Source organism: Podarcis bocagei, assembly GCF_964188305.1.
Source record: "Podarcis bocagei genome assembly, chromosome: 5".
Classification (NCBI taxonomy): Eukaryota; Metazoa; Chordata; class Lepidosauria; order Squamata; family Lacertidae; genus Podarcis; species Podarcis bocagei.
This window is the reverse complement of record NC_138129.1, coordinates 25,865,018-25,890,421: the sequence shown is the minus strand read 5'-3', so window position 1 is coordinate 25,890,421 and position 25,404 is coordinate 25,865,018. Positions and strand designations below refer to the sequence as shown.

The 25,404-nt window shown below is 43.6% G+C and overlaps 1 long non-coding RNA gene across 1 annotated transcript; it reads left to right on the top strand.

The window, feature by feature from the left end:
• The first annotated feature begins 17,891 nt into the window (after nucleotides 1-17,891).
• On the top strand, nucleotides 17,892-21,602 carry LOC308587595. The gene is made up of 2 exons (XR_014008484.1): nucleotides 17,892-18,013; nucleotides 19,159-21,602. It is a non-coding gene; the product is annotated as an uncharacterized lncRNA (long non-coding RNA).
• Nucleotides 21,603-25,404: the final 3,802 nt, after the last annotated feature.

Genomic DNA, 25,404 nt, shown 5'->3' with positions numbered 1-25,404 from the left:
TCTGCTTTAAATGAGTTCCCACGATAGGAACAGAGCTGTTAAAATAATTCAATTTTGGTATGATTGGTTTTTCCATTAATAAAGAGCTCCCCCCCTCTGTATTTTTAGTAGTATAGCAGGTGTCTGCCATGCATTTCATGATATGTCAATGATTTTAAAGGGCATTAGGGTGTATTGAGTAACATAGCTTTGCATTGATATTTCAATAAAGGGGAAAAACAGCAGTGGATAATTAAAAGCAATTAAAATGGCAGGCAAATGGGGAATCCTTTTGTCTTTTGATTACTTTGCATGGCCAAGGATAAATGTGCTGTGCTTTCATAGTTCCAAGTCCCAAGTTTTCTGTGTTTCACTCTTTCTTTCAAACACACATACACGTTTGTTTGTTTGTTTGTTTGTTTGTTTGTTTGTTGTCATATTCCTCCACCCACTTGCCCATGACGCCCTTCACTTAATTTTACAAACGGTCTCAAGGTAACTTAACCATTAAAGAAATATCAAATTACATTACATTTTTTAAAAAATAAATAAATGCTGTCAAAAACACTACAATTAATCAAGCAATAATCTCAATACAGTAATAAAAAATCCACATCCACTCAGCAATATAAGTATGATCACCATTAAATTAATCAGCAAGCATAGTCTGCATCATCAGTTCTGAAATACAAACAATTAGATGCCTTGGAGAGAGAGAGAGAAAGTCTTCAGCTTGTCTCTTTGGGGAAAGCATTCTAAACTAGGGGCCACCACAGAGAAGGACCTCTTTTTTCACCACCCTCCAAACATCTTGAATCACCACTCCCCAAAAAGAGGTGCCTGCAAGGTGAAATGTGGGACCAGAACAGTTACATGCCCTTCCTACTTTGAAGGGACCTCTCTCTTTCATGGGCATCATTTTACCCATCAAAGAGAGAATTCAAAGTGATAGAATCATAGAATTATAGAGAGAGGTGTGTTACGATATAGATGCAATGAGGCAGCGAGCTGCAGCTAGCTGGGAAGCAAAACATGATGGGAATGTTGGGACTGTACCGTGGGAACAGAGGGACAGTCTAATCACAGTGCTGATTTAGCTCAGAGTGTGACCTGTACAGGAAGTACAGGAGGTGGAGTTTGTCTCTCTGCTGTTGGAGTTTGAAGAGAGCAGATGCGTTTCTCTGTAATGCTGCAAAGACAGAAATAAAGGCATGTAAATACATTTCTGTCTATCTCCTTCCCCTGCCTGGGGGCAGGGAAGAGTGGTGTGTTCTTCTCACGTTTGAGGAGGATCGCCGATCGTGACCTAGCCTGGATCCTGCCGGAGAATGCAGACAGGGAGGTCAACAAGGAGATCAAGCTGGGTGCCTGGAGAGTGGCCCGTTTCTCCTGATAAGGCTTGATTTCCTAACAAGGTGTAGCTAGGCTCTCCAGGCAAGGAGCTGTATTGATGCCTCCCACCCTGACCCCTTTGTGTCATTGGCAGAGATGTATCATCATATTGGCATCTCTGAAGCCGGGAAAGACCTGGACCAGAAACTCAAAAAGTCTGCTTTTCATTGCCTTTCATCCTTCACCAGTGACTTCTTCTTCTTCTCCTCCTCCTTCTTCTTCTCCTCCTCCTCCTCCTCCTCCTCCTCCTCCTCCTCCTCCTCCTCCTCCTTCTTCTTCTTCTTCTTCTTCTTCTTCTTCTTCTTCTTCGTTAGATTTGTGTACTGTAGATCTTCATCTGTAGATCTCAGGGTGGTTCACAACATACAATTACAATATATAAAATATACAATATACAAACCACAAAATACATGAGAAAAATAAGAAAAAACAACAAACCCATACCCCCCCCCTCCTGCAGCACATTTAAAAGGGCTTCAGACGTCGCTGAAAGGAAAAATTTCACCTGGAGCCTAAAGGTGTTTAATGAAGGTGCCTCCTGAATCTCCCTGGAAACAGCATTCCACAAATGTGGAGCCACTGCAGAAAAGGTTATCATTGTTGCCACCCTGTGGACCTCTTGTGGAGGAGGCACAGAAAAGAGGGCTTCAGAGGATGATCTGAGGCTTCAGGTAGGTTCATATGGAGGGAGGTGGTCCTTGAGGTATTGTGGTCCTGAGCCATTCCTCCATGGCCATCAGGGTTAGGCCTGCTCTGCTGCTTCTCCTTCTCTCCTTCCCTCCTCCATCAGTCCAACTGTCTCCTTTTCTGCCTCCCTCCCTGCCCTCCCCCCACCCTCTGCTCTGCTTCCTAGCCACTCTCAGCCAAAGTAGAGAGGCGTGCTTTTTGTGACCCCCTGGGCCTGCATGCTTGGCGGAGGCTAACCTAGCCATCTGCTAAGTATGACCCTTTGAAGGGACCCCTAGGGTGATCTCACCCAACCCTCCCTGCAATGCAATAATCTTAACTAAGGCATCTTTGACAGATGGTCACCCAATCACTCCTTTAAAATTTTCAATAAAAGAGAGTCCACCACCTTCCGAGGGAGTCTGTTCCACTGTTGAGCAGCTCTTACCATCAGAAGGCTCTACCTGATGTTTTGTTGGAATTTCCTTGTAACTTGAAGCTATCAGTTCAGGTCCTACCCTATGGAGCAAGAGGAAACAAGCTTGCTCCATCTTCCATGTGACAGCTCCTTAGATATTTGAAGATGGCTATATTATGTCCTCTCCAGAGGATGGATGAGTTTCTCACATCCTGTAAAGTAAAAAGCAGCACATGACTCTGCTGGAGCCTCCCTGTGGCTGGACGGTGCTGTAGCTCAGTAGCAGAAGAACTGCAGTACATTGGTAGAGCATACAGAAAGTCCAAGGTTCAAATCCTGGCATCTCCAAGTACTAGCTGTGAGAGACACCTTCCTGAACCCTGAATAGTTGGTGCCCGTCTGTGTAGACAATACTAAGATAGATGGACCAATGGTCAGACAGCTGCATGTTTTCCTGTTTTATCCCAGAGGCCATTTCACCCAAATCACTTCCACTTGATGTCTTCATGAGAGACATCAGCTTTGGGGCAGGTAAAGCTGCAAGGGAACAGCTAACTTTAAGTGCACTCCCAACTGCTCCTTGGCAAGTGAGGCTTGCTGCAGGCACCATTCAGCTGACTGGCACATGCAGTAAGCACTACAGCTATCAGTTGCAGTGCAGAGTTCTCAGTTGGGAACTCCCAAGTCTGGCCTATGCTTTCGGCAGAGTGGCAGACATACTTAGAGTTGGGGCACCTGGCTCACTAGGGTGGGAGAGCTCAGGTTCGAGCCCACTACCCCTGTTCCCCATCACTGCTTTATAGGGACCGCATGACATTTCACATTATACTTCACAGTATAATTTCATAATGTTCATGAATGCACTTGAACAAGGCCTATCAAGGTGGAAATGGGATGGTTTCCCAGGTAGATTGGTTAATAACCCTGTTGGTTTCATTTGATTTATTGTAGTTATCTGTAGGCAGAATGTGTCTCTGCCCATTTGCTTGAGTCATCAGGAATGGTTTGCTTTCTTCATTGAATGCACTGCCATGCAGTTGAGGGTACAAAATGTTCTAGGTTGTATAGATTCTATGACAGATTACAGGCAGCAAAGTCACCTCCCATCTTTCCCGGTGATAAATGAGAGGATGCCCAGAGGCTTCAGGATTACCACAGAGCCTTCTGGGGCTTCCGGTCCACACAGCTTGGCTTCCAGGCCATAAACGGTGCCACACAAGATGCTAGATAGTGTATGAGACTTTACTTCTGGCATAGCATCTTGCACAACTAGGGAAGGGTGAATATGTCAGCTGCTGTTTCTGTTGCTCATTGTTCCAACTTTAAGTTCAGTTTTCCCCATTTCCACATCAGTTCATGAATTTTTAAAAAGTCTGTCAGCAATTTTGTGGCATTTTCTTCTAGTATACTCATTCTTATATGCAATTTCCCCTAATACGCACATTTCTGGCAAAGCAATTACCCCTAATATAATGTAATTTTGTGTATCTTTTTCACAGATCTATGCATTGTCTATGCACACATTTCTGTATGCATTAGTTGGCTGGAGAACTGCATTGCAAAATTCTAATGAGTGCAAAATTTTAAAGGATGCCTTGGTTTTGGTTCACTCCCACCCCCACCCCCCTTTAAATGCAAAAATAATCAAATTTATCCTACTTTCCTCTGCATAACACTCACACAAAAATACACCCCAATAGCCTCTGGGGGGCATAATATGTTGAGACTGTTCGGAACCCTTTCATCCACATAAGATGTCCATTAATAACACACTTCCAACCTGTTATTCACCCCAAAAGAGAAGTTCTTGGCATGTGAAGTCAGCTGAATAGTGACTCTGGCCAAACTGGCCACTTCCATCCATGTTTGGAAGGGAAGAAAAAGAGTAAGAGAGAGGGGACAAAAAGTTAGGTGAATCCTGAGCCGTGCTGTCCCCTTAGAACCGGACAAACCTCAATGCACTGTTTATGGCCACAGTGCACTGCGGCCAAGTCCTGAATGGACCTAGTTAACCTTGACTATGGAGAAAATGTCAGAATGACGCCCTCTATGTACACAGTTCTCCTGCACCCACCAGGTTGGATTATAGCCTGTGTCAATTTGACCTGGGCTGTAGCCAGTCACCTACCTCTGAGAGTACCCTAAAATACTCAAATCACATTTTATGTCTTCTTCTTTTTTTAATCTGAAAAGACATGAACTATGCCCAAGCTGTCTGCTATGTACCTTCTTTCTCCAGTAGGATGGGCCAATAAAGAAATGAATTCAGATCACTTCTTACTGTGTTATTTAGTCATGTATTCGTTACCTGCAGTTCTATCCCACCTTCCTGTACTACGTGCCCAAGATGGCACATAAAAGTGGGATGCAATGCAGACACAGATATCAAAAACTTATTTCAAAAGTGAAAAAAAGTAGGTGAAACCACTCACTAATTAAAACTATAACCAGGCAATTGCAGGCAAATAATCAATATATGGGGCCAAAGGCCAGTTTAAACAGGAAGGTCTTTTGAAAGGCCGTCAGAGAAAGGGATCAGAATTTGTAACCTAGCCTACAGCTTGTGCTTTTATGCTGGCACAGATCCAATAGGGGATGAATTTTCTGTTCATGGAAACAGATTCTCCTTCACCTGAAAAAGGTAGACCAAATATTTGCTATCTCTTCGTCAGTATTGACAGTGAAATGATTTAACCAGTGAATCTAAGCTTTGCAAAACACAGATACACTTTGAACACCAGATCTGAAGAAGGCAGAGCAGGTGAGAAAATACTGCAGAAAACCGCTGCGGAAAAATATAACTTTGTGGGAGAAAGCAGTCCTGCCTCCCCCCTCCCCCCCAAAAAAAATTGAGGTTGTTTTCAGTGAAAAATTTCCATTGGAAAAATACAGTTTTCAAGTGGAAAGAGAAAGCTTCCTTTGAGCTACAACAAAAGTTTTGCTGAATTCTTGCGCTACTCTGTTGGATGCTTATGTTCATTTTCTTCACATCTCACTTGGCTTCATGCAAGCATTTTCAATTCTCAGGGGTGCCACCTTCTGGGGGCTGAGCACTTTGGGGGGCACCCAATGTTTCTGGAGAGAGGGCTGGGGGCCGCCATGTCCAAAAAAGTCAGGGGGCGGAGGAGGCCTTGATTTTCAAGAAATTGTGTGTCATAATTAAGCACAAAAAAGAGAAATATTGTGTTCTCCACAGAATGAAGTTGCCACTGCCGCCACCACTGCCACTTAACATTTTGTATCAACAGGTACATTACAGGTACAGTACAGATCATAGGAAGTTGACTTATACTGAGTCATAGCATTCGTTCATCAGTATTGTCTACTCTACAGTAACTGGCAGTGATTCTCAAGGGTTCCAGACCCACCTGAAGATGCAGGGGATTGAACCCGGAGACTTTTGCATGCAAAGTAGATGTTCTACCTCTGAGTCACAGTCCTTCCTTTAATGGAGGTGTCATAATCCATGCACAGAGGGAAATTATTACAAAATTATTTCAGGCTGGTTGATGCATGAAAGATCATCGCTGCAGTGCCCAGGAGTGACTTTCAAAAGCCATCACAGGAACAAACCACAGGTACAGCTTTTGCATCACATTGAAAGCTAGTTTTCAATGGAATTGATTCATGCATAAAGTCAATATCAAGCCATTAAATATGAAGTAAAGTGCATGTAGGGAAAGGAATAGAGCAGGATCTTAAAAGAGATGAGTAATGGAGGGATCAGGCATTGAGTGCCCATTGGCATTGGCAGCAGATGTGCAGATAAGAGAACATAATGTCAGGGAGGTGGAACCTGCAGCCCTCCAAATATTATTGGACTCCAGATCCCATCAGTCAAAGACAGAATGGCCAATGGGCAGAAATGATGGGACTTATAGTCACATAACATCTGAAAAGACACAGGTTCTCCATGCAAAGGCAGATATAAGAGAATGCGACCGGTTTGGTCATACCAGGCATGGAGCTTCTGGGGTGATACAGCAGGTGTCATAACTATGACATCCAATGGAAGGCAGGAGGCCACTGGATTTTGGTGTTGCATAGGGTGCCACTGAAATCTGAGATGCCATGGTCCACCACTGCCCCATACCTGTTTAAGATGGTTTAGCAAAAGTTTTGGTGAAGACTTGAGACAAGACGCAAAGGAGGAGTGAATATGGGTATGGTCAACAGAGAGGAGGGTTGGAGATTTTCAGGCTCAAAGCTCAAAGAACACTTTGAACAAGTGAGGAGAGCACTTGCGCTTCTGACTGAGTGGGTTTTTTTTAGAAATTCTGTTATTTTGAGCTTTTTAATCAGAATAATTGACGAGTTGGGTAAATATAGAATGGCAGTTCCAGATGGCATCAGCAACAAGGGATAAATTCTTTGCATCGGCAGTTGTGAGTAGACGAGCTGTGGATGCTAAAGCAAGATCAGAAGGAGAAAAGCACTAGGAGCCAAAACAAAATTTAAACAACGACTCAATTAGGCTCGCTGGCTACTGAACTTGTCCACTCTGGTGTAGAAAATCTGGCAAAGCCCATAGTTTCTCTTCCAAGGCTCATAAATTGTTACAACAAAAAAGAGTCTGGAAGAGCTCTGTAAATCAATGAAAAACATTAGCCGAGAAGCATGTTTAGCAAGTGAGAGTTGGCAAGGGGAATATTTTCTGCTTTGCTTTAATCGCTGCTCTGGAAGACCTTTCACGTGTTTGCCAGGAATTCCCCGGGAAGCTAGAATTTTGTTTAGTTTTGTTGGGGGGGGGGAACCCTCTTTTCTGGTATATTTAGCTTTGCTGCTCTCTGAAACAGCTGACAGTGCTCTGTTTACTCTGTAGATTCTCCTGCATATTGACAATGTTAAGCCATTTTCTGTGGTTTCTGCCATGGAACAGTCTCCAGTGTCTCTTTCATTAAGGGAATAAGATGTGAATAGCCGCACAGGGTGCCAGTTACATACTCAGCATGGATGGTGTCTTTGCACGAAAGCAGATGTCGTGGATGTGACCCAAATCAAATAAGCCAAGCAAGATTATATCTGTAACAAGCAGGAAAAGTATTATGTGCTCTACACTAAATAGATTACAAATGAACTTGCAGTACCTAAGTAAGGGAAAGCCCGAGCCATGCAAAATGACTCATCATCGCCATGATTGGCAGGTGTCAATATTGTTTTAGTCAGTGTCTCTTATATAAATACTATTAGGGTGTGCTTTCAAGAGCAAAGCTAAGTGAATCATTCTAAAATGGCATCAGTTATGCTTCCTTCCAGCATGTCAATCACACTGATTTAAAGATCATCTTTTTTTACATAGAACAAATAGTTATTTACCTCTGCCATAGGCACATACAATTCGACTCCAAAAGGTGGAGTTGCCAGTGAATTTTTTTACAGCAGTATTGCATAAAAAACAGAGCTCCATTGGTTCCAGTAGAATGTGAGATTGCAAAAGTCACAAACCACATGAGGTTGTGGACCTGTGATGATTCAGGAAAAGAACCTTCTATATTTAATCTCTCCAACCACTAATCAAGCCATTTCTGCACCAGCTGAAAGTTCTGAACCATCTTCAAAGGCATGTATAATGCATTGCAGTAATCTAACCTAGAGGTTACCAGAGCAGAGACAAAAGAAGTTAGGACATCCCTGTGCAGATAGGAGCTGAACTGGACCGCTGTCAAGGGTGCTTCCCAGCCAAAGGAATGCACACCTCAGATACTTAACTCTTTACTGTCAAAGATAACACAGTCACTTCTAAAGCTTTGGCTACCTACACACACCAATCTAGCATCTAAATAGCTATTCCCAGGTCTGCATTCTATGGAACAGTTGCAGCAACAGGAGACCACTCTCCCTTCACCAGTTTATGTACCTTCCCCCAATGGACTTCACATGCAGCCAAAGACTATGCCTGCATGGAAATTCCTCTGCTCATCCCCCTTTCAGTCCCCTCCTGGTTCTAGGAGACAGTAGTGCAGGAGAGGATGGGAAAGCACCTGGCCCTTTACTTGTCTGACCTGCTTCCTCTTCTTCCTTTTCTGCTTCTTCCTCTGTGCTCCACCCACCAGCTCTGCAGTTTCCCCTGCTCCCGACTCTTGCCTTGGGCCAATGGGCCTTTGTTGACCCCAACATGATCATTATTTCTTTTTTAAAAAAAGTAGGGTATTCTGTTGCAGTACAGGAATGTGGCAAAGGGGCAATCCAAAAAGCATAGGCAGCAGAGCTTTTACCTTAAGATGATGGAGATGATATTTTATACATTATTACTGTTATTATCCTCAACATCTTTGAATTTTCTATCCCACCATTCATCCCAAAGAACATCCAAATTCATTTAAAACCAGTCATACACCTTCACCTTTCTACCATCAAATGCCTGGGTGAACTGGATTCTCCCCCCACCCCATTTCTACTGAATGTTAATGAGAAAGAAGAGATAAGTTTCACTAGGGAGGGCATTCTTCAAATGGGGAGAATAACAAGACCACTGACAAGACCAATATCTAATTTTCTTTTTCGAAAGCCAAATAATTGAGCTTCAGAAAATAGGTTTGATAAATTTTCTTCTAAGAAAATATGTCAATTGGACTTTTTTTAAAATAAGAAGTTAATATATAATAAATGTAGGCCTACTACATGTCTTGAAGGGACGCAGGTGGCGCTGTGGGTTAAACCACAGAGCCTAGGACTTGCTGATCAGAAGGTCAGCAGTTCGAATCCCCGCGACGGGGTGAGCTCCCATTGCTTGGTCCCTGCTCCTGCCAACCTTGCAGTTCGAAAGCATGTCAAGTGCAAGTAGATAAATGGGTACCTCCGGCGGGAAGGTAAATGGTGTTTCTGTGTGCTGCTCTGGTTCACCAGAAGCGGCTTAGTCATGCTGGCCACATGACCCAGAAGCTGTCTGCAGTCAAACACTGGCTCCCTCGGCCTATAGAGCAAGATGAGCGCTGCAACCCCAGAGTCGGTCATGACTGGACCTAATGGTTAGGGGTACCTTTACCTTTATTTTACTACATGTCTTACATGGGATGACAGAATCCCCAGCATACTCCTAGTGTTTATTCACTATCCAGGTACAGTAGCGTCAACCAGAAGTAGCTCCCTGGGTGTGGCAGAACCACCATACTAGCTTTCTCTTGCTTGCTGGGAGGGAGAAGAGTGAGGTGGTAGGGTTGTTGGCATGGTTCAAACACAATGGCAGAGCCAATCTGGTGCTTCTACCAGTTCACACTGTGACATCTTCCCTGCAACCTCACCCCTCCTCATCTCACTTCTGGTCAGTAACAGGGACCCAGCTGCCATGAAGCTAGCATAGCAAATACATCCTACCCAGTGAACTACTTCTGGTGTCAACTCATTAAATTAACTGGGATGGCTTCACTGTAAGCAGGCAGAGAATCACTCTCTTGGTAGTATCTTTAAATTGTTTAGGATACAGTCACAATAAACAGCTGAACCTGTGCAGCCTTTTGAAAATCATAAATCAATTCTCTTTTACATCAAAAACTCTCAGTCCATTGATCTGACATTGGAAAAACCAACTGGGAAAAAGCTAAGAATGTCCTGATACGTCAAATACACAAGCATTCTGGGAACTGGAGACAAAGTGACTTTAGTTAAAAACACTAAGACAAATTTGCCCTATCAGTTGAAATATTGGAGTTACCTCAGGGATATATTCCTTCCCTGTGCCTGAAAAGAAATCAACTCTCTTTTACTTTGATCAGATTTACAAGTGACAGTCCTAATAGCTATTCCTCTGAAATGCACAGTCCACTGATAGTGCTTGAGAATTCCTACCTTGGTATGGAGAGGAGGAAAATCTAGAGAATTATGGATAAGGTTGGGTAACACCAATCTTGCATGTCATGGGCCTGGTCCAGTGGTATGCTCGGGGTGCCCAAGCTTTCTTGCTCATAGCAACTTTAATGTTGCAACTAACAAAGAAAGTAAAACTATGCATACATTCCTTATTCTCATGTTGCAAATGTGGAACTAGAGCTGGCTTGCCAATCTGTTCAACACTGAGCTTCTATGATATAAAGTTTGGTTCTCTTAGATTTCCTTTTAAAATCAGTCCCAGGTACATGAATATGTTCCAGTTTCCTGTTCCGCTTGCGCTTTCTGAGCCTATACCAGAGATGGCAGGTGATGACCACCGTTTGAATCACCAGTGGGAGTAGAGTCAGCCTTTGCAGTCTTGCAACTCCTTTTATCCATTCTTTCAGTCCACATTGGATCATCTGCACCTTCTCATAGAATCACAAGTGGGGAGAGCACTATGGCACTCATGTCCTGCTTGCAGGCTTCCCATAGGTCTCTGATGATGAGAATGGCCTAATCCAGTAGGACTGTTCTTATGTTCTTACACAATGTGCCTCCATAAATCATTAATCCAGCACCCACCCAGTTCACTCCTGGGCCCAGTGCCATCCATGGCTTTATCTGCTTATTCATTCACAACTCTGTGATCTTCACTCCTCCAACTCCTACACTCTCAAACTGTATGCCCAAAGGTCTCTCCCTTTCCACCCTTATTGCTTCTTATGCTTGGAAGTGATTTCAAGAGCACCTTCATGGTGCCACCTCTTTTCCTAGTCTACCAAATCCCCCCTTAATGCCCACTTTTTCTGAAGAGCCTTTGGCACACCCTCTGACACAGTTTCTTAGTTGTATTACTTTGTCTATATATAGTTTTACGAGAAATACGAATGGTTTATTTTATGATGAAATTGTGCTAGTGTGGGTGCTTATGTGCAGCAGCACAGATAATATTAGTCATACCATTTTGCTTCTTTCCCCCCAACTGGTTTTGCATTGATATAGTTTGAGATTGAAATACATCTTTGATGTTGCCAGGAAGCATTAAGCTTGCTTTGTTGCAATATAAGTTGCATTATAATGATAGATGAATGTGATTAATACACTTATGCTTATGCCCTTCCTTTGATGTACTTGGGTTTTGCAAAGGATCTGAGAAGAGCCTCATTTTCACTTTACAGTGGTACCTCGGGTTAAGAACTTAATTTGTTCTGGAGGTTCGTTCTTAACCTGAAACTGTTCTTAACCTGAGGTACCAGCTAATGGGGCCTCCTGCTGCCACCGCCCCACTGCCGTGCAATTTCTGTTCTCATCCTGAAGCAAAGTTCTTAACCTGAGGTACTATTTCTGGGTTAGTGGAGTCTGCAACCTGAAGCGTCTGTAACCTGAAGCGCCTGTAACCCGAGGTATCACTGTAATGAGTTTTTAAGAAAACTGCCCCAATGGTAAAAATGGGGAATATTCACAGCCTTTGGAGTGATATGAGTTGCCTCACTAAATTTTCCTTCCATGGACCAGTAGAAGGAAAAGCAATCCAGATAGGTTTTGCCATCACCATGTTTTAAAAAAATGGTTTTGTTCATGTGCAGTTAGGTAATTTTAGACTCTGGATTTAATAGTCTTATGCCTCTACTGCTGCTGCCTCCTCATTGTCACCTTTGTAGAACTCAGCAGGTAGGATGATGAGAACAAAACCATAATTACTTGGCTCTGCCTATCATTAATTCTGAAGCCACCATCCATTTGCTCCGGTTCCACCTGATTCCTTTCCCCACCCAAAATAAAAGAGAACATATCTCATGCACATTCAGTCTGTGCAGAGGTGTAGTGAGGTGGGTGCCAGAGGGGCCATGACCTTGGGCACACAATTTTTGAGAGGGAGCGAACTAGGTGCCCCCAGCCCAGCCTGACCCGGGGCTCCTCTTTGCCCGCCAAGGGCCATGACAGCTGGCTAGGCTCCCCCATCCATGGGTGGACAGGTGGCTCAGTGCAGCCATGCTTTTGTCTGGTGAGGTTGGGGTTCCTCTAGCAGTGTCAGAGCAAGGGTGCGCCCTCATTTCCACCTAGCACATGTGTGCACGCCCACCCTGGGCACCGGCAACCAACAATACACCACTGAGTCTGTGCACAGCTGATAACTGAAAAAGTTTGATAACTTATAAAGAAGAAACTGGCTTTTGGAACCAGGAGATCAAGAAGCCATCTATGAATAAAAATGATAAGAACCCTACTAGAGGCTAATAGTTGGACAAAATGAAGTTTTAAGTACAAAATGCTATTATGCTGTCATAGGGGAAATCAGCCCTGAGTGCTCACTGGAAGGACAGATCGTGAAGGTGAGGCTCCAATACTTTGGCCACCTCATGAGAAGAGAAGACTCCCTGGAAAAGCCCCTGATGTTGGGAAAGATGGAGGGCACAAGGAGAAGGGGACGACAGAGGACAAGATGGTTGGATAGTGTTCTTGAAGCTACCAGCATGAGTTTAACCAAACTGCAGGAGGCAGTGGAAGACAGGGGTGCCTGGCGTGCTCTGGTCCATGGGGTCACGAAGAGTCGGACACGACTAAACGACTAAACAACAAAGGGGTACTTTTTTCCCCTGAAGGAGACTGTGCAGTCCTATCTTCTTCAGGCAAGTTGTGCAGCTCTGACCTATATGATAGGAAATGCATCCTTTCGCTGTAGGTCCCTCCATTCAGGTGAAAGGCTTATACAACATATCATCATTCTGCTCTTCAGAATCATAAAGAAGTACCATGTTTAAACAACAGTAGGCTTTTGCTATCTATTTAACCTGAAGACAAAAGAAAAGTCAAGGCAGCACATAAGGAACATCCAATTTGGGCAATACACGAAAGAAATAATTGTTGGCTTAGCAGTGTGTCCATATTAAGTGCTTAATTCAGAGAATTCCAAAACTCCAACTGTCCCTTCCATATTGGAAATATGGATGTTGGTGCCTTCTGTGCCCGTTCAATAAGATCCAAATAAATCGTCAGTTTTTTAGAGATAAACTAAAAGAAATTAGAGAAGCAATACTTGCAAGAATAGGTTCCACATTTTGCCAGAGTTCCAAGCGTCAGCATCTCAACTTCCTTTGTAAGAAATGCACCACCTAAACAAGAGACAACAAAGGCTATATTTGCTGGTTGGCAGTCAAGTGATCTAAAAAGACAGTATTTGAGTGTCCCTGTGTGATTTTCTAGCCTAATACAGAGACAGCCAAGATGGTGCTCTCCAGATGTTTTTGGACTACAAATCCCATAATCCTGGCCCATTTGTTAAGGTTGCTGGGGCTGATGGGAGTTGTAGTCCCACAACATTTGGAGAGCACCACAATGGATACCCGTGGTCTAAGGAAAGCTGAATTAGCCCAAAATATATTTGAGTAGTTAGTGGGCAAATTCAGATTTAGATGTTGCAATGGGAGCCCATGGAGCAGAGTGACTAGTATGTCAAGCTTCAAAGTGGAAATTATAGGTTCTAGTCCCGGCTTAGGTATCAAGATGGGTAGCCTGGGTCATATCATTGCTTCTCAAAGTCAAATTAAATGGATAATAGTAGGCACATTTCTCATCCTCCTTCACCTTCTGTAATGTCCTAATGTTATACTTCTCCACATTTCTGCACCATTGACAGCAGCAGTGTTCTAGCAAAATGAAGAATGTCAGGACATCAGAACACAGAACACAGAGTTAAGTTAAATGATATGAATGAGGGAGAAGGGAGTTGGCAAGGGACTGGCATTTTTGGCAGTCTGAATTAACTCACAGTTTTCTTAATCTGGTTAAAAATTCAGCTCTGAGCTCCATGTTATAATGCTAGTCAGTTCCAAAATTACAATGAATGTTGACAGTTAGCACTAGTTCTTGAGGATTTACCAAAAATATTTGAATTTTCTGGCAACCCAGACTTCTCTGAAACAGGTCTGTGGATTACTGATTGTCAGCATTTGCCAAATGTCAGACATTTACCATAACATAGTGAAGCTGCCATGTAACTTTTATTCTCAAACAGCTGATTGCCTCAGCAGTATGATCGCCACGTATCTTCTGGGATCACTTCAATGTGTCTATGTTGACATTTAAAACCCTGAATGCCCTGGAGCCCAAATATCTGAGAGAAAGCCTTTTCCTGTACCAACCTGCCCTTGTGGTAAATGAAGGGCATTGCTCTGGGACTCATAGAAAGCATTTTTGATGGTGTCTCCATGTCTCTGGAGCGACCTTCCTGCTGAAGTGAGTTTCATCACAATCTTATGTTCATTTTGATGCCAGATTTAAAAAACCCACCTTTTTGTCAAGCCTATACAGACCGATGTGTCAAATCATTTTTATGACATTGTTAATTATTTAACTTATGTTGATTATTTTCATGTTTCTGTTTATCCTGATTTTACATTACCTTGTTTTTTGAAAACCACTCTGCAGCCCTTGCCTCCATGCTGCTTTATCTGCCAGTTCATTTGTTCTGATAGGCCTACCACAGTGTGGTGTAATGGTTAGAACAGGCATAAGCAAACTTGGCCCTCCAGATGTTTTGAGACTACAACTCCCATCAACCCTAGCTAACAGGACCAATGGTCAGGGATGATGGGAATTGTAGTCTGAAAACAACTGGAGGGCGGAGTTTGCCTATGCCTGGGTTAGAGTGCCAGTCTTAGATGGAGAGACCAGGCAAAAATATTAGCAAACAAAAGGGTTGTTGTCAGGGTAAAAACGGGGTATGGGGAGGAAATTACGTACGCAACCTTGAGACTCTTGAAAAAAAGTGGGGTATAAATGTAAAAAGGGGGGTTGGATTAGATGACCCTTGTGGTCCCTTCCAGCTCTACAAGACTATGATTCTATGATCTGGTACAGAGTTAGGAGTCCTTAAGCCCATTTATTTCAATAGATTTAAGGGCACCCAATTCTTGTGAAGTAAAATGGCAGTGAACTACCTTTGACATTGTTTCATATTTAAATATGCCAATTTCACATTGACTTTTCATCTTCACTTAAATGTCTACAGTTTATATTGTATGAAAGTTATCTCTTGCTGTTTTGTATAGTATTAAAAACTCATTTATTTATTTATTTATTATTTTAAAAAAGAAAGTTATTTTATTCTGCCCTGTGATGCATCGAAAATCCCACCCTTTAAAATAACATAAAGTGGCTCTGTTAGATAGCAATTCAGGCACTGTGCACCAATACAAAACTTTCCCCATATCTTGGCACTCCAATTGATTTTCTTTTGTAATTTCCATAATTATCTGACTCTTCAGGTGCAGTGTGTGAGATCACACCCTGTAATCATGCCGATGATCCTTAAACAATTATTCATCCTGCTCCTTCTTAAGCTTTCTGGGGCTCTATTTGCCAGGGTGACAGACTTGTATCAATTTAATCCTTCTGTCTTTTACTTTCATGCTTTGGTGCATTCAGTACGTTTGTCAGGTGTAATTATATCTGGTTAATGAGGAGATGAATTCTGAGCCCAGGCTAAACAGTTAAGAGGTGTGCATGCATATCCCACACACAAAGACAGAACTTTCTCACCAGCCGATGAATAAAATACTCTCATGTCTGGTGTCAGCCATGATGTGTCAACAAGATTAATAGCTGTCAGAAATAAACCAGTCTAGGGCCTGATGCTACAAGTTTCACCCATGGAAGGGGCTCAGAGGATCAGAGCTTTCATTCTTGTTTAAAGAGATTACTTAGAATAAGATGGGACAGCCATGAATGGAGAATTGGGATGTATGTGGGCAAAGATGGATTTAAACCTGATGACAAATCTTCCTGGAAGCAACCTGGGACCAGTTGACCCAAGTTCATCCTAGGTGGAAATTTCAGCCCAACACAGTGCTGTCCTAACTAGCTGAAATTGGTGTGTTATCTTGATGGTATTATCATTATAACCACCATCTTTTATCAGTGTACATAGATTAGATATGTCACTATTCAGTTTCTCAGACCATACTGTTACTGCTTTCTAGCTTGTGATCATCATATAAACTATAGGGTTGCAGCCAATGCTAGTTTTACGCAGAGTAGACACACTTAAGTTAATGGGCATTACTCACTTGGGCTCATTGGTGTCAACAGGGCCTACTCAGACAAGCGTTGGATATAACCCATATGAGTGAATTTATCAATCTAGGAACAGATCTTAGAACTGGAAGAAAATAACTTTCTGCTAACTAGGGATGAGATTTTGCCTAGGGAGAGGATTAGCATGTTCTGATTCAATTTCTGTTGAGTTTACACATAATGCATTGCCAAAAATTAATATTCCGTTTTGCTAACATAAGGATCACCTCATTTTTTCTTACTACCGTTCCGTGTCTTACAAGGGACCCATATGTTCCAATTACTGCTAGAGGCAGAACACCTTGGTGACTTTTTTAGTTGGTCCTAATAAAGGTTTTATGCTACTGTTGCTTTGGGATTTGATCATCAGAACTTTTCAAGTAACTTCCTAGTTAGGTGAAATGTCGGAGGGAAATTGGTTTCCGTGTTAGGAACAAAGCTAGATAGGAATGTAGAAAAATAGATAACGATAATTTAATAAGTTAGAAAAATAGGAAGTGGATTATGATAATTTGGACCAGACATGATATGGAAAACAAATCCCTTGAAAAGGAATGAGTGGTACAGTAGCAATGATTCAATAATGCAAATGCAATGCCCAGTAAAAAGCGCTGAGATTTTAGATTGTTTAAAACCAAATTCAAGCGCTTCAATTGAATAGCAATTTGGGGGGAAAATCCACCTGCCAAATTGCTTGAGTAGTGGGGCTATGCAAAATCTCCTCCCCGTGCAGCACCAGGGGGCATCATGTTGACCCACCTTGGATCAACCTGGAGACCACCACCCACCCACCCTGGATCCAGTCCTGGAAGGCTAATGTTTAAGGACAGCTTTAAAACCCTAATTAATCATACAGCTGTAAGAAGCAAGAAGTTGATTGGATCCCCTTCGGAACTTGAAATATGGGTACCCCCAACAAAAATTTAAAATTCGACTGTGTAATTTGGAATTTATGTAATTTGGTTTGATTTAATGTGATTGGTCGGTTAATAAAAAATATTCTTAAAAAAAAGAAAAGAAACCCACCCCACAGGACCTACACCCTGCCAGACTGATAAACAGCTATTGAGTGGAGGTTGTGATCCCAGTGGAGGGAAGCATCAGGAAGGAAGGAGAATATTGAGCCTGCCTTCTCCCAGAAGACGCAGCCAGTGATCAAAGATAGGTTTTGCTTCTCCATTGCATTTTCCTGCCGTGACCGCCTCTCCTATTTGCTAGATGCCCTGCCCTTTGACAGCCACTGATCACGCAAGGTCAACCAATCTGATCTGTAGTGATCCACGACTGTCTGGACCTGACACATCTGACACCCAAGTCACTCTGAATAGACCCAATTTGGCTTGGGCCTCAGCCAAATCTGGTGCAGATCTCTACTGAGTAGTATTTCCCCCACACAGAAACTCCAGCCATGCCCCTCCCACTACTCCAGACCAAAGTACAACCCCACCCCCACTGACCTACCTAGCCATGACCTTGTCTCTGCAAGGAAGCTCCTCCCTGGTTCTGACCCATCTACTGCACCTCCTCCTAAAAGCATAGTGACTAACAGCTGAGCAAGAAATCTGAAATCTTTCCACCGACAGTCATGAGGCAAAGTGCGCGCACACAGTGAAGAAAGAAAAAGCTGTCTTCTGATTGTGGGCAAAGCTGTTCCTCTTCACCTTTCTGTTCCAGGTGAGAAACAAAAACAAAAGTTCAGGAAAGAGACTTTCAAAAGCCGAATAATCCATAGATGTCAGTAAGAAGCTAAATACAATAGAAAGTATTTCACCGGATCATGTGGGGCTTTAACCTGTAATCCAAACAGTTACTCACTGAACTTGAAAGAGAAGGGGTGGGGCAGGGAAACCTCGATGTTGCTCTTACAAATATTTTTAATCAATATTTTCACAACCAAATGCTTTAAACAAAAAAAGGTATCAACATGATCATTTGTGTACCATATACATATTACACTGTTAGGGCTGGGTTATCTAATTTGCTACATAGGTCTCATGCAAACTGGACCCTGTGCAACAATGCAATTAAATATCTGCATTCTGTGATAGGTTCCATAATTATCTGGTGCAGTAAAGAGATTGTGTGGGTATGTGTGTGTGAACTTTGCTGCATCCAAGGGTTCAGAGCTGGTGACTATAGCTCTTGCCTTCAACCACATTCACTGAATGTATAAAGTGCTGCATGTATAAAGAGCCTGCATGTATACAGCTTATTAGGGCTATTTCTCAATATGCAAGTGTGAAAACATTCAGAAATTTGTCTTATATTTTTCTTGGCGAGTGCCCATACTTATAACTTTCCTGGACTCTGACTCTTTATTTTTATTTTTAACTTTCTTGTGCATGTACTGCTTAGATTTATTTGTAATATACAGTTGCATTTTGTCTTCATTTCAGTTTTCACTTGGTTTTTGGAAGTTTTATTGTCTTTTTTGTTGTTCAGGTCATATCCAGCTAAGTTTTACTCAGAGTAGACCCACTGAAATTGATGACCCTAAGTTAGTCACATTAATTATTTTCAATGGGCCTTCTCAGAGTGAGACTGGCAGTGGAAACAAACCACTGGTTTTTTAATGTATTTTTTAAAAAATATTTTTATTTTACTTAATAATGACAATTTGTTTTACATATATCACATCCTTAGTCACTTTGATCGACCATTGGTTTTTAATGTAAATGACTTAAGAGACTTTTTATAATATTCAGCAGTATATTTTTTTAAAAAAAATAAACTATAACTGAAGTAAGACAACACTAATGAGAAAGAATGAAATCCAAGGTGATATGTATTTTCTCTGGGAATGTACCTGCCTATTTCAGGAAAATGAAGTTGACTGCAGAATTCCTCCTGAGGATGTGGCACATTCATGAGGCAGACAGCAGCCACCACTGAACAATGCGTAGCCTTCACTGCAAGACATGGACCATAGCATAGCCAACTATGCTACCAGCCTGCTGCCCACATTGCCACCTGTGCTTCTCAGAGATAGCAACCAGTAAGGTTCCTGGAGATTCCTCCCTTTGGCTGTTGCTCAACAGAGGGAAGTGCTTAGAAGAGCATCCTTGCTGGACTGGACCGGGGCAGCCAACATGATGCTGTCCACCACATGCTTTTCAACTACTAATCCCTTCGTTCCTGACCATTGGCCTTGTTGGCTGGGGCATTTGGAGTTGTAATTTGTCAGAATCTGGAAGCCACCACATTGGCTACTCTTGGTCTAGAGACTAAATGTTCATTTAGTCCAGAAACCTGTTTCCTTCAAAGGCCAAGCAGATGCCTCTGAGAAGACCACAAAGACTTCCCAGAGGCATTGTCAGTAATAGTGCTCTTCTGCTATATTTACCTCCCTGTCTGTCTGTCTCTCTGTCTTTCTACACACACACACACACACACACACACACACACACCCACACCCCAGAACCAGCACTCATCTCAGCTATAGATGCCTCATGCCACCCTGTGCAACCCATACTGTCTCCAAGTCTCCAGAATACTACTGTTATTGACCTTCTCCACATGATTCTTTGGAGGCGAAGGTTAGCATTGTAAAGCTCAAGGTACAGTTAAAACACTATCTAAATCTGAATTGTAGAGAAACATTGCTGCTCTGCTGTGAGCCAGGGAAATGACTAAGGCCATCATCCAGGATACAGCGGTAGAAGAAGTCTGCAAGTCTTTGGAAAAGACAGTGCCTGTGTTCAGGGTAAGGAGACCTCCTTTGAGTTTATGAGTTAGATCTGCGTCCCTGTTGCTTAATTCGGGATCGAAATTTCCAAAGCAATAGTTTATGTTGGCTCTACTGCCTTAGCCCAAAGCCCATAAGCCCACACCCATGATGTTGCACAAACGTGAAGAATTAGAACAACCAGGAATAGTCTGGTAAAAGTCCTAACAGGAATTTTCTTCTTTTATAACCAGTCTTTTTGTACAATGCTTTAAAGAAGTTTACTCAAGATTGCAGACCCAATTGCAGTGACCCCCGCCCCCAGGGAACAAAGGCCTGGACTATGATGGGTATAAACAACTGTGAAGGATAACATGCTGAGATTTAAAATTGGCCACAACTTTAGGCTTTTGGCATTCTTGCCCCCTCCACACACACTTGAGCATCGTCAAACCTGGAACTGGAGGACCTTCTGAAGACAAGGGTCTACCTAGGTGGTCCTCCAAGGCTGCCGCTGGAAGCTCTATGGCCCATCTGCCCCATGCTTGGCTTCTGGACAGAATCTTCCCACTAGATCCCTCTAATGGGGTACCCTGTGATTGCATATGTTTGGGATGGAGTGTTGCACCACATCACCCTGACCCATTACATGAATGCACTTCTGAGGAGGGGGGTATACATTTTCCTCCCTTCCTGCTGTCCTTTGGGTGTGTGGCCAAGGGTATAATAGCCTGTAGGTTGTTGGAATATGAAGTTGATTCATATTTGTTGCTGCGTTTAATGGCTTGCTGCTGTTTTTTTATGGCTGGGCTGCAACTTGTCTCAATATTGTGGAGGGAAGTACCCCCAAAGGGTATCCCCAAACCACCACTTTTGCTTACCAGGCTTTACCATTGCCACCGGTTTCACTTGAGACCACACTGTTGTTGCTTTCCCCAGAAGTCCCTATAAATAATTCCCAGTTTTCCTCACATGTGAATGAGGGGTCAAAACTGGACGAGGCATTTCATAGCAGCACAACTTGGGATGAATTGTTTTTGCCTTCTTTTAAATCTCATAGGTTTCTAAATTGTGTATGGTGGTGGCACCTCACTCCAAATGCTCAGATTGCCGTGCCCAGAAAAATTATATAGATCTTTAAAAAGCAGAGGAAAATACACTGGAGTCCTGCAGCATCCCCTAGCACAGAAGTCATAGGGTCAAGTCAAAAACCCCAAAGGAACTGATGGTAGGAGCAGAACCACCATATCAGCTCTGGAAATCCCCACTCACTCACACAAACACACAACGTTGCATGTTTTGGTAATGTCATAATGTGGAGTGTGCTGCTGAAACTGTGTGTGTGTGTAATGCAATATAGCCTATTTGACGCAGTAGCAGCAAGTCCCACCCAAATTCCATGATGTGATATCATTGCAGGGTGCTGGTGTAACCTAAATTAAACCACTCTTTGGCTTCTTCTTCTGAGAAATGGGCGTATACAACATTGATCTTAAGCAACCCCTCCCCCTGGAGATAAAGCAGAAGCACCTTTATGAATCTATCATCACATATATCATATGACTAAAATGTTCAAAATGAACTAAGTTTTTTTCTTAGTATTTTTTTCCAAAGATCTTTATTGAAACTTAACATATATACCGTATTTTTCGCACCATAGGACGCACTTTTTCCCTCCTAAAAAGCAAGGGAAAATGTGTGTGCGTCCTATGGAGCGAATGCAGGGGGGAGGCAGGCGGGAAAAGCCCTCAAGAGCCGCACACAAGCTTCGTGCGCTCTTGCGGGCTTTTCTCTAGGAGGGAGAAGGGAGTGACTGGCTGCAGCAGTCCCTTCTCCCTCCTGGGGGAAAAGCCCCCAAGAGCGGCACCCTCTTTAAAGGCTGCGCGGCTCCTGCGGGCTTTTCTACGAGGTGGGGGAATCCCCCCACCTCCCAGAAAAGCCAGGAGAAGCCGCGCAGCCCCTTTAAAGAGCGCACGGCTTCTGCGGGAGTTGGGGGAAGCTGCAGCAGATTCCCTCCTCCCGGGCTCCCTTTGAAGCGGCAATGTGGGAGGGGAGCAGCTTACACTCGTGTAAGCAGCTCCTCTCCCACTTTCCTGCTTCAAAGCAACCACGGAGGAGGGAAAGAGGATCCTCTTCGCTGCTCGAGGCTGCAGCAGATTCCCTCCTCCCGGGCTCCCTTTGAAGCAGCAAAGTGGGAGGGGAGCAGCTTACACTCGTGTAAGCAGCTCCTCTCCCACTTTCCTGCTTCAAAGCAACCACGGAGGAGGGAAGGAAGGGGACCATGGATCCTCCCCTGCTGGAGGCTTCAGCGGATTCCCTCCTCCGTGATTGCTTTGAAGCAGCAAAGTGGGAGGGGAGCAGCTTACACTCGTGTAAGCAGCTCCTCTCCCACTTTCCTCCTTCAAAGCAACTACGGAGGAGGGAAGGAAGGGGACCATGGATCCTCCCCTGCTGGAGGCTTCTGCGGATTCCCTCCTCCGTGATTGCTTTGAAGCAGCAAAGTGGGAGGGGAGCAGCTTACACTCGTGTAAGCAGCTCCTCTCCCACTTTCCTCCTTCAAAGCAACTACGGAGGAGGGAAGGAAGGGGACCATGGATCCTCCGCTGCTCACGGCTGCAGCGGATTCCTCCTCCTTGATTGCTGGGAGTTTCTCTGGGCAGGAATTCCCTCAGCTTAAGTGGGGTGGGGGAAGTGTGGCAGGTAGGGGGGGTACTGAGAGACACATGTCTCTCAGATGAAAATTGGGAGTGGGCATTGTGTGAAGTGGCTGTGGATCTCCTGCCGCAGAACTGTAGGACTGTATAGAGTTGGGAGGGCCACCCAAGGGTCATCTAGCCCAGCCCCCTCACAATGTAGGAATCACAGCTAAAGAACACCAGGCAGATGGTCCCCCAACCGCTGCTTAAAAGCCTCCAGTGGTGGAGACCCCAAACACCTTCCGAGGTCATAGAATTGCAGGGTTGGAAGGGAACCCCAGGAGTCATCTAGTCCAGCCCCGGTGGACAGCGGGCGCAATCCATCCCATTGCGCAAGACTAAAGATGCTGTGCAAGGCTAAAGAAGAAGCCAAGGCAGTGAGCGGGATGGATCGCGCTTGCTGCCTTGTCTTCTTTAGCTGCACTGGAGAGGTTTAGCTCCTGGCTGGAGAGGTTGCGCGGCCATGGATCCCGTGCGCTGTCTTGGCTTCTTTGCTCTTTGGGGCTGGGGGGGGAAACCCGGGCTTCCCCCGCAGCCCCGAGAAGCTCTGGGAGAAGTGGACAGGCTGCATGCAGCCTGTCCGTTGCTCTTTGGGGCTGGGGGGGGGATAATATTTTTTTCCTTGATTTCCCCCTCTAAAAACTAGGTGCGTCCTGTGGTCCGGTGCGTCCAATAGAGCGAAAAATACGGTACATAATAACCAAAATTCCCAATGATTCCCCCACATAAAATATAATATCTAAATTACAACAGCTACATAATTATACACTTAATTATAAAAGTTTTTTTCTTAGTATTAACTCAATTATGCAGAGAAACCCAGAGAAATATATGGCTATGGTGTTGGAGTTCGATAAGGGAAATTAGTACCAAATCCACCCAGCTAACCTATCCTAGGACATGGCATAACCATCAAGGTGTGTGTGTGTGTGTGTGTGTGTGTGTGTGTTTAAATAAACAAATGAATTCCAGGCATGGGGTGATTGTTATCAAGATGCAGCATGCTGGACGTGGATGGTATGTCTTCTCTATCCAGCCATAGCCTCTGTAAAATCACATACACACACTGCTACATGTGCAGAAAACAAGATTAGAATAAAAGCTCTCATTGGTGCCAATGAGAGTTCTTTTCCCAATGCTAATTAGCATGCAAGGTGGGAGAAATTCACAGAGATCACAGCCAGGGTGGGAAGAGTTAACTTCCCCATCCTGCATGCTGATGGGAATCCCATCCCTACGCCTGGTATGTAGGTATGTAGGTATGTAGGTATGTAGGTATGTGTGTGTGTGTGTGTGTGTGTGTGTGTGTGTGTGTGTATGTATTTGAATGGTTGAGTTGATTGATTTTATTCATTTATTTTGTTATTCTTAAAAAGATTATTAATCAAGTCATGAATACCATGGATAGTCCAGACCTTACAGGTGTTCTGTTCAAAAATCCATATGCATGTTGAGAGGGAAGGGATCACACATGCTTTCCCCGTTGTCTTCTCAATATATCCAACCAAAGGTTTGCATGCAGTATAAACACATACAGTGGGATGTTTTGGATAAGCAGAGAACAGGATAACTTCATAGCCAGTGTCTAGTGCTTCAAAAGTCATAGCAAATTCACAGAGCATAACTTTCTTTCCAGAGGATCCTAAACTGATTCTTTGGACTAAAAAACAGTTGTAGACCTGAGCAGAATCCAGCTAACTAGACAAAACCCCACTGTTTGCAGACAAAGTCAATGAAAGGGAAATGTGTATATATTTTCACGTGAATAATCCCATGATCACACCAACAGAACAGTTTCCCATTTGATGAGAAAACAGTGATTTGCTTTAGGTGTCACCAAAATACTCCCCCCCCCTCCCCAACACACACACACACCACTAAATGCAGAAAAATCCATTTATCTGCCATAGTGCAATGAAGAGCCCAGTCACCTTGTCAGGAATCGAACCTGTGGTTCCAGGAAGTCTAGATCTTTCAAACCTAATGCATAGCGCTCTTAAAGACTCACTTCAGCACCCACTAACGTCAATCAGATCCTTCTACTGACATTGCTAAGAGGTTACTTAGACTCAATGCTGTTCCTCCTACCACTCATAAGTTTTAATAGCTGTCTTGTTCTTTTCCTTTAACTAAAGCAAATCTTCAGCAGCAGTAGTGCTCAGCTTTATTCCGGGGCCTGGAAAGGCGAACGCCAACCTCGTTATATGAGTTCCTGAGAACGTTTATGAGAATTTTTGAGGGGAGGCAGACTGCAGCCATCCAATTACTGCAAACTGCTCGATGTCACACAAACACTCTGCCTGAAATTACTTCCAAATTGGGAAAACGGGGGAAGAAAAACAATACTTTTACAATAATAATAAAAAAGCACATTGCGGCTATAAATTGTACAAGCAGTCCCCCTACACGCACACACACACACATACACACACAGAGAGAGGGGGGGGGTGTATGTGTGTGTGTTCAGTATTCCACACATGCTGAGGGGAATGAATAATCCTCACACAGGCTCTGTAATTAACATCAAAACTGACACCCCTAGATTAACTCAAATTATGGAAATTGCTCCAAAGCTGTGGGGCAACCTCTCTGCTGAATTCTGAAGCTGCATGGTCTTCTTTGAGGGGAATATACCTCTTCCATCGAAAACTCCGTGGCTCCTGAGTGGACACCGTGGCCCTACATTACCGCTGCTGTTGATTCTA